Source organism: Bos grunniens, chromosome 2, assembly GCF_055505025.1.
Source record: "Bos grunniens cultivar Pamir isolate PY7600 chromosome 2, Bosgru_T2T1.0, whole genome shotgun sequence".
NCBI classification, from domain to species: Eukaryota; Metazoa; Chordata; class Mammalia; order Artiodactyla; family Bovidae; genus Bos; species Bos grunniens.
In genome coordinates this window covers 115820139-115839615 of record NC_141166.1, presented here as the reverse complement: position 1 = coordinate 115839615, position 19477 = coordinate 115820139, and the positions used below count along the sequence as shown (strand labels likewise).

Here is a 19477-nt window from a genome sequence, read left to right as displayed (position 1 = left end):
TAGGCCCCTGTATTTTGACTTTTAATAGGCCACAGTGATTAGACTACCAACAGATACTAGGTCAAAACCAAGGAAAGGTGCAAAAAATGTTAATTAATATCAATAATAGGCAATTATTAGTTAGACAGAAGGACCTACTAGCTGCGTGCTCTAATGGCTCAGAGCTAACTGGAAGAGGAGTGTGCCAAATTAGCATAACTGTGTATGCAGACTGCATGGTGGGTCCTAGCAAACATCTGTTATGTTAGTAATTCAAATAGAATTCCTGCCTTTGGAGTGAGATTCGCAGAGTCAGCAATCCCTGCTGGCCATTTCAAGGCACTAACAATACCCTAGTGACTGGTGTCCTTCCAAATGGGCTGTGTTTCAGGCTAAGAATTAAATTGCACCTTTTCTTTGGAGTTGTGCTCTTGAGCTTAAGGGGGTTACTGTCTTCTGGCCAGGAGAGGGTGGAGGAGAATGGGTTTGTATGGAATCCACACTTACCTTAGAGGGAAGTGTAGTGTGGGCCCAGCAGACTCAGGGAGGGACACAGCCATTTACGTTTGCTATTTCATAATTAGCACTGAAATATGGCTGTGTTCAATACATCAGATGAAACACTGTATCATTCTCACAGCATGATTTTATCCTTTTCTTGAAGTGTGTGTTCGGGCTTGTGCAATGGTGAAAGACTGACAGTATGTTTTGAAGCATAAAGAGAAGTAAGATGGAGTAGGAGTTAAGACAATGCAATGATTGGAATTGTAAATGTTATTCCCTACACTTGTTGTTGACATTAAGGTCACCATGGGCAAAATCCTCATGATAGTCAAAGAATGTTAGAATTGGAAAGGAATTGGAGCTATCTTAAGTCCAAATTGAGAAATGGAGATCCAGAGAGGTCAAGGGACTCTTTATGGTCACTCAGCTGGTTTGGGGCATGCCTGGAAGGAGACACAGGTCTCCTAACTTCCCTCCCAGTGCCCTTTGCCTGACCTTGCTGTCTACCTAGGAGGCTGTGGGTTTCTATCTGTGATTTAGTGTTTGGTAGGTATCTTCAAAATGCACATTTGAAATGTAAATGTGGAATATGTGCAAAAAGTGTTCCTACTGTATAAATACATGATATTTATGAAATGGCATGTTATCAAACATACTTTATTTTTAGGATTAGAAAAAAACTTGGTTATAAAATTATAAAATCTACAGCCATCTCTTGATGTTTCACATTTTAATGTCAAGCACAGTTTTTTTTTTTTTTTCTTTTTGAGAAGGGTACCTTATAATTGCGGTATCCCCTGTTTTATTTTGAGCTTGTTTTCTTACATATCTTGCTTGAACCAAACCAGGCAAGGATATGTGTGTGTTGCCTTTTTCCTTCCTCACCAGAGTACTGACATTTAAGACCTATTTGACTAAACATTTTCAAGATCTTAAAAAAAAAAAAGAAAAGTGTGTGTAGGGGCACAGACTCTACCTCGTCAAAGATTGAAATTGAATTGTGGATTATAAACAACTGCAGTTTTCTCTCTTCTCTCTCTACCCTCCCCTAACCCTAACTCAGCCCCTCACAACCCACCCCCAATACCAAGGATATCTCTTCAGACTGCATCTTTTCCCTGAATGCACTGAGCCATTAATCCTTTTTAGTACCAAAGTGTCAGAGAAAAATGGACTTACTTTTTCATCTTTATTCCTGCAAAAATACTTTGAAAATCATCTGGTTTTGCATCTATGAGGAAAGTATTATGTAAGCTTAAAAATAACATTTTCAAATAATTCATTTCTGGGAATAGAATCTTTTGAAATGATGGAAATATGACACTTTAGTTTCTCATTTTTTACACGCTTAACAAAAAATTTGTTGAGTCCTGGGCCAGGATATAAAAGAATCACAAAAATAACTATCAGAATAGTATATTTATGAATTATTTATCTCTTACCATATGGATCTCTTTACTAAACATTTTCTGTGTGTCAGCCACTTAATTCTCATAACAAATCCCATGAAGTAGGGTTCATAAAATGAACCCCATTTTATGAATGAAGAAACTGAGGCTTAGCAAGTTTCTATTTAACTTAAGTTTAAATGTGTGACACTTTGTAATATAAATTATTTTCCTATTTTGAGGATTTTAAGAATTTCTTCAATTCTTTTGTATTGAAAATATAGTAGATACTATGTTTTAAATAAAGTTTAAGAAGCAACAAGAAAATGGTTCATGTCGTAGCATCTTTTTCAGGTAGAGTATATATTATACATAAATGTTACTGTGATATTTTAAACTTTAATATTCCTAGAATGAAAGGAAATTCAATTTATTTTCTTTTAATTATTAGAGATTTGTTTCTTTTATTCCTGTAAACTCACTGCATTGTGGTATACTTGTCCCTTAAACTCCAGCAAATCTCACATGTTACTGATTAGAAGAAGTATGAGTATTTTATCTGTCACAAATTAATGATGGAATGCTAAACTAAACTAGGTCTATTGTCTTGGATGTGTCCTTTTAAACACAAAATGGTTAGATGAGCATTAGAAGGAAGCTGACTTTCTTCTAAGCTGACTTAGAGCCAGTCACGTTTCTGTCACTAGCCAGTGACCACTCTTACCAGTAAAATCCTTCTCTGTGGTGCTACCTCAGGAGTCAATCATTTATTCTAGCTACCATTTACCGAGCACCTGTGCAGTGCCATCCAGATGTCAGTGACATTCCATGCTTCATCTCTAATCCTTGTGATAACCTTGCAAAGCAGTTATTATTCTCCTCATTTTAGAAATTGGGACAGTAAAGCTTAATAATCTTAACTGTATTCTTAGTGCTTGAATGATTTGGGGCAACTTCTTAAACCATTTTAAATTGCAGGCTTCTCATATGTCCATTAGAGGCGCTATCAACTTCTGCCTCATAGGCTATGGAGATGACGTATGTAGGGCTTATGACACAGTCCTGCATGCAGTGGGCACTCCTGGAGTGCTTGGTGATATGTCTTGTCAAGAGCCACATAGCTAGAAGGATGAGCCAGGTTTTAGTCTGGGTCTGTCTGGGTCTTTCAAGGTATGTGAGAAAGTACTTGTGACACAAGTGCATGTGAAGACCTTTTCCCTGGTGTGATCCTGGAAGAGGGAGCAGCTGCCTTACTCTCCCTCTTCCTCTTGGGGGTTCCTCTTTTCTTCTCCCTTTTGGTCTGTCATCTGCTCCTCCATTCTGGCTGCATGGGAGGATCACAGGTACTGGAGAAAATATTCCTTCTCTTAAAGGCCACTGGGATATCCTCTTTCAACATAAACACATAACATAAAATTTACAATCAGTGATGTTTAGTACATTCATAATATTGTACAACCATCACCACTATCTAGTTCCAAAATGTTTTAATCATCCCCAAAGGAAACCCTTTACCCGGTGAACGGTTACTCCCCATCCTCCTGCTCCAGTCCCCCTGGCAACTACTAACCTGATTTCTGTCCCTATGAATTTGCCTGTTCTAAATATTTCCTATAAATGGAATAAGACCATATGTGGCATTGTGTGCCTGGCTTTTTCCACTTAGCATAACAAGGCTTATCTGTATTCTTCCCTTCTCTATACCAGCTCCAGGCAGACAGTGAAGAAAAATTTCCCACTGTTTATTTTCAGTAAGTCCTCTTGTACATTGACTACCATGGCAGCCAATCAGCTTCATTGTGACAAAAACCTGGCTATTTCTATGGATTCTTCCTGCATTGCCCATCAATCTGTGAGCCTGCCAATCATGGCAGAATCTGCTTCTGTCACAATGGTTTATGGTCTTTGCTTCTACAGTTTGTCTTTTTCTTCTAGTAGTAGATTCCTGTTCCTTTAAGAAGGATGATGAGATTCAAGATGTTTCACGCAAGGCAGAGCCCTATCCTGGCCCCACTCATGATCTCTATAGGAGCCCAGGCCAGCCCACATACCACTCAATAATTTCATCTGGAAACGAAGAACTTAGGAATTTAGATGAGTTACCTGAGAGAAGAAAATAACATAATTTACAGGCCTCTTAGTCTAAAATGTTACTTGATAGAAAGATTTTTCACATAAGGAGTAATGAATACTGGATTGTCACATATCACAAAGTATTGGTTTGGCCAGAAGTTTGAACTTTTTGGCCAACTCAGTACATAAAATTAAGAGTTAAATGGGGGTTACACAGAATGGGTTGGTGATTGGAATGGAAGTCTCTGGTTCCTATGCTAATTTGTATTTCTCATTGAAGATGTTTATATTAGAATTTTGGTTTTATTAAACAATAGCAGTAAAAACTCAATATACTGAAAAAGCAAGAGGAGTTTAGGTTGTGGGCAATTCCAGAAGGCAGGACTGGATCGTCTCCTGAGGTCACCTCCAGTCTCATAATTCTGTGTGTCTGAGTCATCTTGTAATTTCTTGGGGGTTTGTGGGAGAAGAAAGAGGAGATCCCACCTGACAGGAGTCAGGGTCACCTGTCATCTCTCTACTCATCTGGCTGATGCGTACTTAGCATAGTGAATTTCTGTTTGGAAATTGATTTACAGTAATTGCAAGTGGCAGAGAAAGCTTGTTTCAAGGCAGGATTTGAAGTGGGAAAGAAAGGACCTTGTCCAAAGCTTTTTCCAGGGCAGGTCATGCTGAGTGAAGGTTCCTTGTTGGAAGAGAAAGGAATTCCCCACAGACCCTATCTTCTCACCCCAGCTGACAGCTCTATTGCGGGTATGGTACCTCCCTGGCTGTCAGTCATTTGAAGGGAACCTCTGACTCTAAGACCTCTCTAGGTTATTAAAGGGGATGGCATACATGTGTCAGGCTGATGACCGTGTACATGACAGAGAAACTGTCACAGAGCAAAGATGAAAGAAGCTGAGCACCTGCCTCCCTGAAGTGGCCACCAAGTTATGCCTGAAGTCAGTGTTCCATTTTAGAGGGCATACTGCCTAAGGGCCATGCACTGTGTGTGTGTGTGTGTGTGTGTGTGTGTGTGCATAGAAAGGTGGGGTAGGAGGGAATATCTTAATAGGATTTTCAGTTTTTCTTGTTTATTTCACTTACAAAAGTTCTGAATGAACATCTCCATTCATGTGCTTGATGTTACTATTGAATAACTGGGTAGAAGGATTTGACATTTGGAGCCCCAAAGTTACTTGTCTCTTCTGCCTATAAAACCACAGCAGGTGGTGAGCTCTTCACTAGTGAGCACTAAAAATGCCCAAATAACACTGCAGGATTATTGCTCATCTGTATTTTGTAAATAGACATACATGTTTCTGCATATAGTATACACATTTTAATCTCACCTATTGTCTAAATATGAAAACGAATTTGAAATAAATCCATTAGGAATATGTGCTTAACAGCACATTTAAATAATCATCAGTTGGTACAATGATTTATTCTCATTTTGGTCTTCAAAGCAGAAGAATTCAATCCTTCTGAATTTCTCATCCAGGACTCATAAGTTTGAGAGAGAGAATTTTTTGTTTGTACTGTAATCTTCTCCAGCTGTAGCTTATTCTGAAATTGGATCTGTTCCAGGGTGTAAATATTTGTTAATGAGTTTCCAAAGTCAAAATAATTAGTGATGCTTAGGCATCTTTTATAATGGGCCTAGAATAGATTTTTTAAAGCAGTCTGCAGTAGATTTTTCATATGGGTGTACAGGTATAGAGTTCTGGTGGACAAGCTCATTTAATAATTAGGGATTCAAAGTAGATGTTTAGATATGATTACATTGATGGGTTATTCTTCAAATTTAACAGAATGAATGTTTTAAACCTCATGACTAACCTGTGACTTTGAACTGCATTGAACTTACTGACATAATGTGCTGAAAGTGGATCACGGAATCCCTCAGGATTCTGTGGAAAACATGATCTTCCTTCTCGGAAGCTTCCATATCAAGGTGCGGTCTTTTCTGGGAAGTTTCAGATTTACACACTTTGAAGAACTAGGACTCAAATTTGGGTTTCATTTTGAGATCTGTTCTAGAACTGGTAGAGCTCAAGGTCTAAGGGATATAATATTTGTCTTGGAAAGATGCATAAAGAGGTGTGATTCTTTAAAAAACTCAAGTATTTCTGAGCTAAATATCATGTTAATACAATGTGCCATTTTAATTTCTAATGCCTATCAAAATAATTGTTAGAGAATTTCTGGTTAACCTTTGCTAAAAGAAAATGTGTACACAGATAAATTAAGAATATGTCATCCAATTACACTGAAAACTTCTATCAATAGCTAGCTTGGGGACAACTCTTATTAAGTTAGATATATTAATCCAGTAAGTGGGAGAATTCTTTCTGTTTGTCCTCTGATGCATTTGACTTTGAGATCCCTGGTACCAAACATCTATGAGGTATCAGTGGGGGTTTGGTCAGAGAAGCTGACTCACTGTGAGTGATATTTTTCAATGCTGCTTATCAAGAAGTCAAATACACATTTCTTGATAAGTGATATTGAAAAATAAATCAAATATAAAGCTAAATCAACTTACATAAGCCATCTAGGAGTTTATCTTGGTTGGATTATATAGATCTCTTCATCCATCCTCACAGTTTTGTCAGATCTAACCTCTATAGTGAATTCCTTTTTCCATATCACTCACAGTGTTATTTCTAGAAAGTGTTTTAAGTCTTCATAGAACTGGTCAACCTCAGCTGCTTTAGTATCAGTGGTTGGGGCATAGACTTGGATTACTGTATTGTTGAATGGTTTGCTTTGGAAATAAACCAAGATCATTCTGTTGTTTTTGAGGCTGTACCCAAGTGCTGCATTTTACACTCTTTTGTTGACTATGAGGGTTACTTCATTTCTTCTGAAGGATGCCTGCCCACAATAGTAGGTATAATGGTCCTCTGAGTTAAATTAGCCCATTCCCATCCATTTTAGTCCACTGATTCTGAAGATGTTGATGTTCACTGTTACTGTCTCTTGTTTGACCACATTCAATTTACCTTGATTCATGGACGTAACATTCTAGGTTCCTATGCAATATTGTTCTTTACAGCATCAGACTTTACTTTCATCACCAGACACATCTTCAACTGAGGATTTCTACTTTGTCATTTCTCATTTCTACCTTGACCCAGCTGCCTCATTCTTTCTGGAGCTATTAGTAATTGCTCTCTGTTCTTCCCCAGTAACATATTGGATACCTTCCGACCTGTGGGGCTCATCTTCTGTTGTCATATTTTTTGCCTTTTCATACTGTCCATAGGGCTCTCTAGGCAAGAATACTGGAGTGGGCTGCCATTTCCTCCTCTGGTGGGCCACATTTTGTCAGAACTCTTCACTATGACCTGTCCATCTTAGGTAACCCTGCATGGCATGACTCATAGCTTCACTAAGTTATTCAAGCCCCTTTTCCATGACAAGGCTGTGATCCATAAAAGGGATATTTGGTATATAAACACCATATTTGTCTAAAGAAGAGCTTCTTTCTGAAACAATGAAGCAGTAAAACCAAAAGCTGTTTTATAATATTGCTATTCTCCCTAATATGAATCTTATCTTTAATTTGGCTTTTAACTAGATAACCAGGACTATCTGATATAATTCACTAAAATACATTAACCATTTACTATGGCAAGATGCTGGGTTGGTTGTTAGATCATGATTACAATATATCCTTACATTCTCTAAGTTATTTTTGTGTTTTCTAAGCTATGTTTGTTTTTCCCTTCTATGATTAGGTTAGATTTATTTGTTCAGTTGAAGTACAATAAATATTTATTCATTGTGAACACTCTGGTAATTAGACCTGCCCAAACTAACTGGTGGGTGCTACAGTGGTTTTGTCCTGGGTCACTTAGATAAGGAGGAATTTCCCAGAATTCCCTTCACTGTATGGTTCTGGGTCAGGGTTGGTCACCAAAGAAATTTACCTAAGCTTTGGGAGATCAAAGGGAAGCTGCTGCTGCTAAGTCGCTTCAGTCGTGTCTGACTCTGTGCAACCCCATAGACGGCAGCTCACCAGGCTCCCCCGTCCCTGGGATTCTCCAAGGCAAGAACACTGGAGTCGGTTGCCATTTCCTTCTCCAATGCTTGGAAGTGAAAAGTGAAAGGGAAGTCACTCAGTCGTGTCCTACTCCCAGTGACCCCAGAGACTGCAGCCTACCCGGCTCCTCTGTCCATGGGATTTTCCAGGCAAGAGTACTGGAGTGGAGTGCCATTGCCTTCTCCAAATACTGGAATACGTTCTTAAATAAGTGTGATTATGTTACACATCATTTTAATGTGCATTTTTTGCTTTGTTTTTTGCTAATGACTTATTACTTGCTGTTTATTTTATATTTATTTTATATTATAGAAATGATGTTAGAAAGCAAATTTGAATGATTTTTTTGAGTTCAAAATAGGTTGTAGAGCAGCAGAGACAACTTGCAACATCAACAACGCATTTGGCCAGGAACTGCTAATAAACATTCAGTGCAGTGGTGGTTCAAGAAGTTTTGCAGAGGAGACAGGAGCCTTGAAGATGAGAAGCATAGTGGCCAGCCATCAGAAGTTGACAACACCAATTGAGAGCCATCATCGAAGCTGATCCTCTTCCAGTTACATGAGAAGTTGCCTAAGAACTCAATGTTGACCGTTCTAAAGTTGCTCAGCTTTTGAAGCAAATGGGAAATGTGAAAAATAAGTGGGTACATCATGAGCTGACCATAAATCAAAAAAATTGTTGTTTTGAAGTGTCGTCTTCTCTTATTCTACTCAACAACAATAAACCATTTCTCGATCAGATCATGATGTGTGATGAAAAGTGGGTTTTATAAACAACCAGTGATGACCAGCTCAGTGGCTGGACTAAAAAGAAGCTCCAAAGCTCCCAAAGCCAAACTTGTACCAAGAACAGGTCATGATCACTGTTTGGTGGTCTGCTGCCAGTCTGATCCACTACAACTTTGTGAATCCCGGCAAAACCATTACATCTGAGAAGTATGCTCAGCAAATTGATGAGATGTACTGAAAACTGCAATGCCTGAAGCTGATACTGATCAACAGAATGGGCCCAGTTCTTTTCCACGACAATGCCCCACTTCTCCTCGCATAACCAATGGTTCAATCATTGAATGAATTGGGCTTTGAAGTTTTGCCTTGTCCGCCATATTCACGTGACCTCTCACCAATCAACTACCACTTCTGCAAGCATCTGGACAACTTTTTGCAGGGAAAACGCTCCCACAACCAGCAGGATGCAGAAAATGCCTTCCAAGAGTTCATTGAATTCTGAAGTATGGATTTTTACACTACAAACTTATTTGTAAACACATTTATTTCTTGTTGGCAAAAATGTGTTGATTGTAATGGTTCCTATTTTGATTAATAAAGATGTGTTTGAGCCTGGTTATAATGATTTAAAATTCGCTGTCTGAAACCACAATTATTTTGTACCAAGTTAATATTTTCTGGCTCTCCTGATTGGTGTTAAGACTGAACTTCAGCTCATCTAAGTCCTGGGACTAGCAGTGAAGAGTATCAGCTTCACCGAGGTTGGAGGTGATGGGAGACTGTTGGAGGTTCCAGTTTGTCCTCACAGGTGCCAGTTTGCCTCTTTTCTCTCCTGCTCCATGCCCAAGTTTTTCCCCTGACTGTTGGCCCTGCTGACCTAAGATAGTTGGTTTCAGGTCCACTACCAGATTTCTGTAATTTCTTTACCAACTCCAATTGCATAACAAACCCTTTACTTCATGTTACTCATAGTGGTCCTGCTTCTTTGATCAGACTCACAGATACAGATGCATTGTATCAGAGATGTAAAAATCACATGTTCCAGTGGCCACATGAATAACATAAATGAGTGCAGCAGGTGTGCTGTCAGAAAGTTTATGCAGCCTTCTTCATCTGTTTTTCTTTTTCCCACTTTTGGTAGAGATGTGAAATCAACAAAATATGCCTCTAGAGTAAGAAAAACAGCAGCAGAAGCATGTTGATAAGTTATGTGTGACTCTTGCCTTAGTACCAAGGAGGCAATGGGGAGAAGTGGGCACTACCAAACAGGGAAGGGTGGACCTCAGGTAGAGAGCATCTCTGCTTCTGTGCTTCAATAGAAACCCCAAGTGGATTTTTTAAAAAGCATTTAATTATTTATTTTTGGCTGAGTCAGAGTCTTAGTTGCAGCATGTGGAATCCCATTTCCTCAACCAGAGGTCACATCCAGATCCCCTGCACTGGAAGGCAGACCCTTAATCACTGGACCACCAGGGAATTCCCCTCCAAGCAGAATTTTAATGTGCATTCCTCTGATTTTAATGTGTTAACTAATTACACACACACACACACACACACACTCTCACATACACATAAAATCATGAAGGCAGTCCATGGGGCAAATATAAACATGTAGGTTATATTTGGTATGAGCCTCCACTCTGACTGGGAAGATGGTTGGCTAAGACCTTGGCATGAAGACAGAGAATAAAAAAAGCAAGAGGATTGTTGGAGAAGAGAATGATAGAGGGAGGTACGGTGGGGGGACCCCCAGACTCTTATGGGGTGGATAATATAGATGGATAAACACAACCCCATAGGAAAAACAGTGAATTCTTTTGCTCTGTATACGTGTGTGTATAATAGAGAAAGAGGGGGAGCTGCTGCTGCTGCTAAGTTGCTTCAGTGGTGTCGACTCTATGTGACCCCATAGATGGCAGTCCACTAGGCTCCCCTGCCCCTGGGATTCTCCAGGCAAGAACACTGGAGTGGGTTGCCATTTCCTTCTCCAATGCATGAAAGTGAAAAGTGAAAGTGAAGTCACTCAGTCGTGTCCGACTCTTAGCGACCCCATGGACTGCAGCCTACCCGGCTTCTCCGTCCATGGGATTTTCCAGGCAAGAGTACTGGAGTGGGGTGCCATTGCCTTCTCCGAAGAGAGGGAGAGAAATTATCTAATAAGAACTACCACTTTCATGGTAATTTGCATTATACACAGGGATTTCACATATGCTATTTCATTTATTCTCATTTACTATCTTATCTGCTATATTGGGTGTGAGTGGGATGAAAGATAAATTACTCTTGGTTCCTGCCCTTGAGGGTTGCAGTCCATGGGGCAGTCTGATATGTTCACATCCAGCTATAGAACAAGAATGAATGTGATTCAATGTCATGGTGGGAGAAGGATTTTGACAAATGGAAATGGGGAGTGAGAAGAATGCTGGGTGACACAAAAAGTCTGAGCAGAGGAACCAAGGAGAATTTGGAGAAGTCAACAATAAAAGCTGCTATGAAGAACACATCAATAGCAAATATTCTATTAAAACATTTGAAATTCATTTGTGAATTCCTGAAACTGGGGAGGGGGAATCTTTAATCTGCCTTAATTAATGGTCAAAATGTTAGTGGCCTACATTCAAACAACCTAAGTTTGAGAGAAAGGTAAGTTAAACAATATCCATTGTCTTTGGTAAGTGAAGGAGGACAATACTGAGCCTGGGATTCAAGATACAGAAATGACAGCCAGATTTGTCTAGAGGAAGGAAGAAGAGCTGTTAGGTTTGCTGATGTCCTACCAAAGTCCAGGCAGCAGATAGGAGCATACTGACAGCAAAGGCTGTCTATTGCCAGAGAGGAAAGCAAATATATTTTAAAGGTTTTATAATAAGTTATTAAGTATGCTCTATTTAGATAATCCAGAAAAATCTGAATTCAATCTGACTGGTCTCCTTTCTGTGTAAAACTCTTCATGATGTATTAAAGTTCAGGCTCTTCTCTGGCATGACATCAGGTCCCTTTATGCCCTGGCTTCTGCTTCCTTCACCAGCCTAGTATTTTTCCCTGCCCTCACCCCAGTCTCCTGAGGTATGGATACAATCTTCTTGCCATGAGGCACTACTTGCAGTCCTCTTGATGTCTCACAGCTCTATGCCTTTGCACATTCTAGTGCTTTTTCTCTGGCATGTCCATAGTTTGGATTATCCTTCAAAACATCTCAAAGTGTCCCATGGTCCCCCCACTCCCCAATAAACCTTTCTTTGCTGACTGTACTCTATATATTTGAATTTTTGCATTTATTGTACAGTGATATAATTGTGTACATGTATGTTATTCCATGTGCACTATTATATGTGCTGACACACTCATGCATCACCTCTTTACTGAGTGGCTTTTCTGCGTAAGACACTGTACAATGTTCTGTGGATGCAGCAGTAAATAGCATAGATCACGTTTCTGGACTCATGAAGCTTCAGTTAAAAATGTATGTTGAGGTGAAATGAATTCACAGGACGTTTGAATTTTAGGTTCAAATTGTATGCATTGGCAAAAGATTCACTTTCCTGAATTATAATTTCAATCCATTTTAAGTGTTCTGTCGCTAAGTTGTGTCTGACTCTTTGCGACCCCATGGACTGCAGCACGCCAGGCTTCCCTGTCCTCACCATCTCCTGGAGTTTGCACATACTCATGTCCATTGAGTCAGTGATGCCATCCAACCATCTCATCCTATGTTATCCTCTTCTCCTGCCTTCCAAGGGTACTGTTGGTACACTCCTACTATTGTTGAGTTCCTGATTAATGCACTCAACGAGTTTATTCCTGCCACGTTCTCTCCATAGTGATGCTTGGACTTTCAGGAGCTCTGTGGTTTTATAGATCTTGACTATATTGGGGTTGGCTCTCTACAAAGGTTTAGATTGTCTTTGGAAGCAGGATCTATTTCCAGCCTTGGGTACAGGGGTTCTGCTTTCCTAATTCTTACCTGCCTATTTAGGATGTGCCATTCAACCCTCTAGCTTCTGCAATGAATCTAGATTATTTTATGATCTTACAGATGTCTAGCATGAGTTCTAGGGCCACAGTTTTTTTCCCCAGACCATCCTGAAATCTGTTTGTTCCATTCCTGATGCTTCTTTCAGCCACTAGTCATTTACTTTATGATTCATTCTGGAGGAAGGAGGCAGCTGTTCTCAGATTTTGCTTCCTGCAAAGTCCTACATAGTGCCAGTTCTGTCTGTGTTTGGCAATGTGGAGTAGGCCACTTCTTATATTTAGTGCTAATGTTGGTATTGACACATATATTTCTTCTTTTTAAAAACAATACTACGTGCTTGGCCACTTTCTAGAGTAGTAGTTTTTTCAAACAGCAGGTCATAAAAAGGACCATGAAATACATTTAATATCATAACCAGCGCTAGAAAATATGAATTGAATGAAATAGGAAACCTCAGAATATATCATGTGAAGCGAGGGTAAGTTTTGTAAAACTTGTCGTACATAGATGCCTGTGTGTGTACTGGGTTGTGATCTATCTCTTTGTATGGGAGACAAAGTTTGGTAAACATGGTTCTGGAACAATCTATTTACATTTTTTTCCTCCTTGCAGTTTTAACTCTTTAACAGGTGTTTTCTGGATATAAATTTACATTGTTTTAGTTGGCTGTCCACATTTATTAAACTACATAATTTTGCCACTTTTCTTTCCATTGTTCATTTACCTTTAAACTTGAATTTTTTTAGCTTTTGAAGACTGCACTTATTGGAGTACATTTATTTTGATAAGACATTTAAAATTACACTCATAACATTCTGGCAGTTCCCTCCTACTCTTCAGAAAGTTCTAGTTTTTTAGATTAAACTTTAGAGGAAGATCTAGGCAAACATTAGCTAAAAACAAAATCAGGAGCAAAAACCAATTCTTTACTCAGCTTAATAGCTTCAATTAATAATCAAATTATTTTACACCACATCCAAAATTATGCAGCAGACCATGTTATTTAGTTACTAATGATTAAAATATTTATTCAAAAAGGATTCACATATGCATACTTTTGGCTCCAGATTAACTTGAATTAAATGCTTTGATGCTCTTTCAAATAAATGATAACTCCAAAAGGACAAGCTATCCTAAAACAAACATTTTAATAGGGGAAACTCAGTTCTCTAGCACATTTTGATATGGAAAATAAACTTGCTTTTTTTTTAAAGGTTCTTTGAAAGGGAACTAGAACAACAGAAGGTCCCAGAAGAACTGAATGTTGTGCAAATTTCTGAATGAATCGCCTAGGATTTGTTTTTAATCTGAATATTTAATAGTGTGGCATTGCAAAATTTGAATTGTGCTACTCAATTTTAATGGTTAATCTGCTTCAAAAAATACACAAGCTTAATTGTGACATACGAAAATCCTTATTTAGGGTAGATTTCTAATTTGAGTCTTTCAGCCCTGCTGTGTAAAGAGTCTCTTGGGTACAGATTTTAAGAGTGTGTGTGTGTGTGTGTGCGCCTTTACATCTCACCCTGTAACAGTTCCTCGTTGCTGAGTCCGCCTCTCTGCAAGCCCGGCGCAGACAATAGATCCATCCTAATGGAGTTGTGTACTTGCCATCTGTAGGAGCAGCTGCTGGCCCGCATCTGCACAATATGCTAGGACGGGGAGCTCCACTAATCTGCATAATAAGGAGGAGGCTCATTCCACTCCAGCTAATAATCTCAAGCGATCGATGTACTTCATTCCCTCACTGCGGAGCGCAGCCCAGTGGCTTTCCGCGTCTGGTACAGTGGGGTCAAGTGAGATGGGACGGCCTGGGGCCGAGAGGCACCCTTTACCGTGTATGCTTGCGTCAGGCTGTTGAGACCATGGTTTAGCTCTTTCTCTTGAGTCATGCTGACACGTGCAAATCCTGGGAATTGGGACGAACCGATGCTAGCACATTATTAAGACTGCTAATCAGAAATGCTTTTGGATCAATTAGTCTCAGCCAATTTGCAGTTTTAAATACCTCCTTTGTGAGAGAAAGGGCGTGAGCAAGTTTTTGGTTTAATTATGAACTATTTTGAGTCATTTGGTTTTCATCTAGTTTTTTAAAAATAGCTTCATTATTTGACTTTTAAAACTGTTAATGCACCTATACCCTTATTGTGAAATAGGCAGACTATGTGAATTAATGAATCAAATTTATTTTTATTTTCATTATGACATTAGGATGAAATGACTGTAGCTTCAAGCAGTAGAACTAGTAGTAGAAGATGACTGTTGAATTGAAATGATAGAATTCTAAACTGGCCAAAAATCACTCTCTTAATAAAGCAAATGCCAAAATGGCTGAATTTTGTAGAAAATCATGTACATACAAATATAATTTGATTCATAGAGTTGATTTAAAGGTTAAAACATTTGAACTTAGGTGACCTAAGTTGAGGACAATATTTTGTTAATAAATGAGATTGGGCACATTCAGGGTGGTATGGCCATAGATGAGGACAATATTTTAAATCGAATTATAGTTTGCCATTATTTATAATGTCTTGCTGTAAGAATTGGTGAGACTATTTCATGTAATTCTTGCAGGAAAAATATTTGCATAATTCATCACCCATCAATGAAGCACAGGGAAAAGAGCATTAATTTATGGAGATGGAAGACTAGGGCTGAAGAAATAATTGCTTCCACCAGTAAACAAAGCAGCCCACTTACCTTTCATTTTAGCCTTTTAATCAACACCATTTGGTTAAATAAGATAACATCTTATGGTATGATTTAGAAGAAAACTTTATTAGAAGTCATTCCTTTTAGAATCAATATTGCTGTCCAGTGATAATAAGAGAAAGATCTGACATCCCAGGGAAATATTAGTCAAAGATTGTTGTGTGAAATCTTGGTGGAGTGTTCTCCAAGGTTAAAATAGTGTGCTGGTTCTGAGTTATTCAGTTGACCAACCCTCAAGCGCTGTGATGAAATGAAGAGAAATATACCAGGTGAGCTGGAAGCTTTCTCCCCCGTTTCCTAATTTTAAAGCCCATGTACTGCCATATATCAAGAGACTGCCTACATATTCTTACTGAAATAGAAAAAGCAGCTGCTCCAGAATGCCTCTAGAAGTTTTGAATGACACCCACAAAGAAGGAAAATGATAGTCTGAGTTGGCTGCAAATATGGGGTCCTTGCGTACAATTTTTTAGTAACTTTCCCAGAAGTTAGAAAACAAAGGCAATAGAGGGAAAAAAGTACTAGTTGTGGGCACAAACTTGAGGATCAGTCAGGGAAGAAAACATGTTGATAAACTAAGTTAATAGATTTCATGACCCTAGTGGTGTCTGCACAGTACACATTACTATCTGTAGGTATTTGATTCATTTGTTTGTTGATTATCTATTTTTCCACACTTGAATGGAAGCCCCAAGAAAGTAGGGACATTTCCTGCTGTATTCCTAGCATCTAGTAACAAAATTAATAGATATTTGGTTGAATAACTAGTAAAAGTTGTTGCAACATGGACCAACCCCATGGGATAGTTTCAAGATCTTTCAGGAGCAGTTCAGGAGCGTAACTCTTATATTCAGGTTACTTTTTATGCTAAAATACAAAATATCCCTAGTTGACCTTGGAAAAACTGTGTGAAACCTTAAAGACTGGTCATGGCAATGAAAATCTGTGAATCTCTGATAAAGTGTAGGACATTTCAGAGTCTCAGAAGATAAGACCTCAATGTAATATGTGCATCTCTGTACCACAAGAAAATAAAAGCTCTCCCAATTTCTGTTTATCTCTTGTCAAAAGGGACCTGGATTGATCCTAAAGTGCCCTTGAATCAAGTACAAGATGGAATGAGTCAATTCTGAGGAACTTTTTCTGGGTCAGAGATCCACTGTTGCCAGGGTGGTTCTAAGAGAGTTTGTGAAGTTGTTAATAGACGAGTGATTCATTTATTTCATCTATCCATCCATCTGGGGCTTCCCTGATAGCTCAGCTGGTAAAGAATCCACCTGCAATGCAGGAGACCCCAGTTCAGTTCCTAGATCAGGATGATCTGCTGGAGAAGGGATAGACTACCACCTCCAGTATTCTTGGGCTTCCCTTGTGGCTCAGCTGGTAAAGAATCCGCCTGCAATGTGAGGGACCTGGGTTCTATCCCTGGATTGGGAAGATTCCCCCAGAGAAGGGAAAAGCTACCCACTCCAGTATTCTGGCCTAGAGAATTCCATGGACTGCATAGTCCATGAGGTCGTGAAGAGTCAAACATGACTGAGCGACTTTGATTTTGATCCATCCACCCATCCAATATTATTTCAGTGCTTACTATGTGTCAGGAAATTTTCTGGGTGCTGGATGCACTAATGAATGAATTCTGCATCTCTCTTCAGATTCTAGGAGAGCATTCTGGAGAAACTTCCTTCAGGGAGATGAGGGAGTTCTAAAACTCCATGGTTTTGTAAGGATTCACGGTGCTGATTTGAACCAGGTTTGTAGGGAGACTTAAAGGTTAACTACTCTAATGACTGCCCAACAGTCTCTTAAAGCAGTTCTCACTAAATATTTTTATTTTTACCATAGAAAATACTACACACAATCATAACTTGAATGAGCCCCTAACTCTTTTTAACTTTTGGCTTCTTTTCTTCAAGTCATCCATCTAATCTTGAAACACGTAAAATGGTTAGAGGTGAATCCTTTTGCTAATGAAAATAAATGTTTGTTTTGTTTGTAAATACTCTTGGTTTCTCAGATTTAAAGTTTGAATTCCTGTGCTGTGGATTTTCTTAAAATGAGGCACACTGGCACAAAACACCCTTCCCATGCAGAGGCTAGAGTAATACCAGATCTAAATGCACTGTTGATGAAAACTGTACTGGGACCCATAGGTTCTGTAATTCTAGTTATTTTCAGTAAATTTATGTTTAGAATAATGTTTGGAAATAGAAAGTTGGTGATGTTTCCTAAAGGTTGGACCCACTACATAGGTTGACTTTTGAGAGACAGATAGGATCAGATTTAAGTCTTGAGACATTAGTGATCTCTCCTGTCTTAACCAGAAAGCCTCTTTTTTTCCCATTTAAATTGACATTCCAAGGTTGTTAGATTGATAGTGGCATGTGGTGGAGACAGCTGGATTCTGGTTTGGATGATACTTACACTAGGCAGCTTAGATTCCCATGCCTTAGTGTACTGCTTACCTTCTTTACTCTGATGTGTGCATAAAATTGATAGGAAGCAAGAAGAGTGTAACTAACAGCACATAATAAATAGTAAAAAAAAAAAAAAAAACCAATGAAAACAGTATCTAACATTTATTAAGCACTTATTATGTGTCAGGCACTCTTTGAAGCTCTTTATGTAAATAAATACAATATGGCAAGGTAGGAGACAATATCATTCCCATTTGACACATGAGAAAACTGAAGTACAGCAATAATGGTGTACAGATTCTATGATAGACCCCAGTGATCTGTGCCTTCTGGTAATTTGTGCCCAGTGTTATGCCTCCCCTTGAGTGTGGGATGGCCCGGGGACATGCTTTAATCAGCAGAATATGGCAAAGGTGATGGGATCTTACTTCTGATGGGATGTTATTATGCTGCATAAGATAATGATTGCTATCTTGCTGGCAGCTTCTCCCCCTTGCTGGCTTTGATGAAGCAAGTTGCCATGCTGGGGAGATCCACGTGTCAAAACATACAGTTATTTTTCCACTCAGAAGGACATTTTAGAGACTTTATTGCCATCCGCCAAGAGACTCTCAAAAGGATCCCTGTAACCACAAAGCCTGTAGGTTTTAAGTTGCTAACAGCTACTTAGGATCTGAGACTCTCAATCTAACAGTTCTTGGAGAACAAGAAGTCTGCCAATAACCATGTAAGGAGCTTGGAAGCAAAGACTTTCCTAACTGCACCTTCAGGTGAGACTCTTGCTCTGGCTGGCCCCTCGATTCTTGACCCTCAGAAACTGAGCTGATAACCATGTGTTGTTCTAAACAGCCAGGTTTGTGATAGTTTGTTACATAGCAAGAGATAACTAATGCAAGAGGCAGAAATTAACTTGCCTTTAGTCACAGATCCATCTGGTTACAAGCTATGGATTCTCTCTTAATGATCATCATAGGAATATTCCCAAAGGGCTTGCTACATGCTATTGGATTTTCCATTTAGAAATTTGAAGTTTTCCCTAACATTTTAAAACAATTCCTTGAGTGGGAAACTGTATTTTTAAAACCCCAGGAATGTGAAGGAAAAGGAATCCAGGGAATCTTGTTTGGAGTATGGAGTAAAGTATCGATCTTTACTTTCTCTTACTGTTTATATTTTGCTGTTCAGGGGGCCACTGATTCTTTGGATTTAGCATCAGTCTACTTTCCTTATATAATGATTGTAAAGGTAAGTAAGGCCAGACGGTAAGGTTAGTAGATCAGCTGGGGACCATTTAAAATATTCAGCCAATTTAGAAGAAAGATGAATGTGGTGGGTGAGTTCTTTTTCAGATATGCTTGTAATAAAGAGTGGTTTGGGTCCTTTTTTTTTTTTTTCATTAAAAAATTTTAATGGGCTGTAACTTCATGTCTTTCAAAATTTGGGGGAAAAAAAATCAAACATGCAAATCAACAATGCATTAACATCCTTAATTGTACCTATGCTTTCTCCCCCTCCATGGCTAGGGCAGAGTTAATGGCACATTATGTGCTTGGAAGACTATCATGACCCCTGAGTGGCCCCTCCCCAGCCATAATCACCACCTAAGTAAAGAAAATCCAACCCTCTCAGGAGGCCTTCATCTCTGGAGAGCCCCTTGCTCC

The 19477-nt window shown here is 39.0% G+C and overlaps 1 long non-coding RNA gene across 8 annotated transcripts in view; it reads left to right on the top strand.

Moving 5' to 3' along the window:
* Positions 1-19477, top strand: part of LOC147378590 (uncharacterized) — a 333236-nt gene that overhangs the window by 30898 nt on the left and 282861 nt on the right. The window contains exon 3 of one of the 8 annotated variants that reach the window (XR_015147955.1): positions 8329-9340. The exons of 6 other annotated variants lie outside the window; for them this stretch is intronic. This is a non-coding gene — a long non-coding RNA (uncharacterized LOC147378590). Of the gene's footprint in view, positions 1-8328; positions 9341-19477 lie in introns of those variants that run through there. One more of the 8 variants, XR_015147949.1, reaches the window with a different exon arrangement.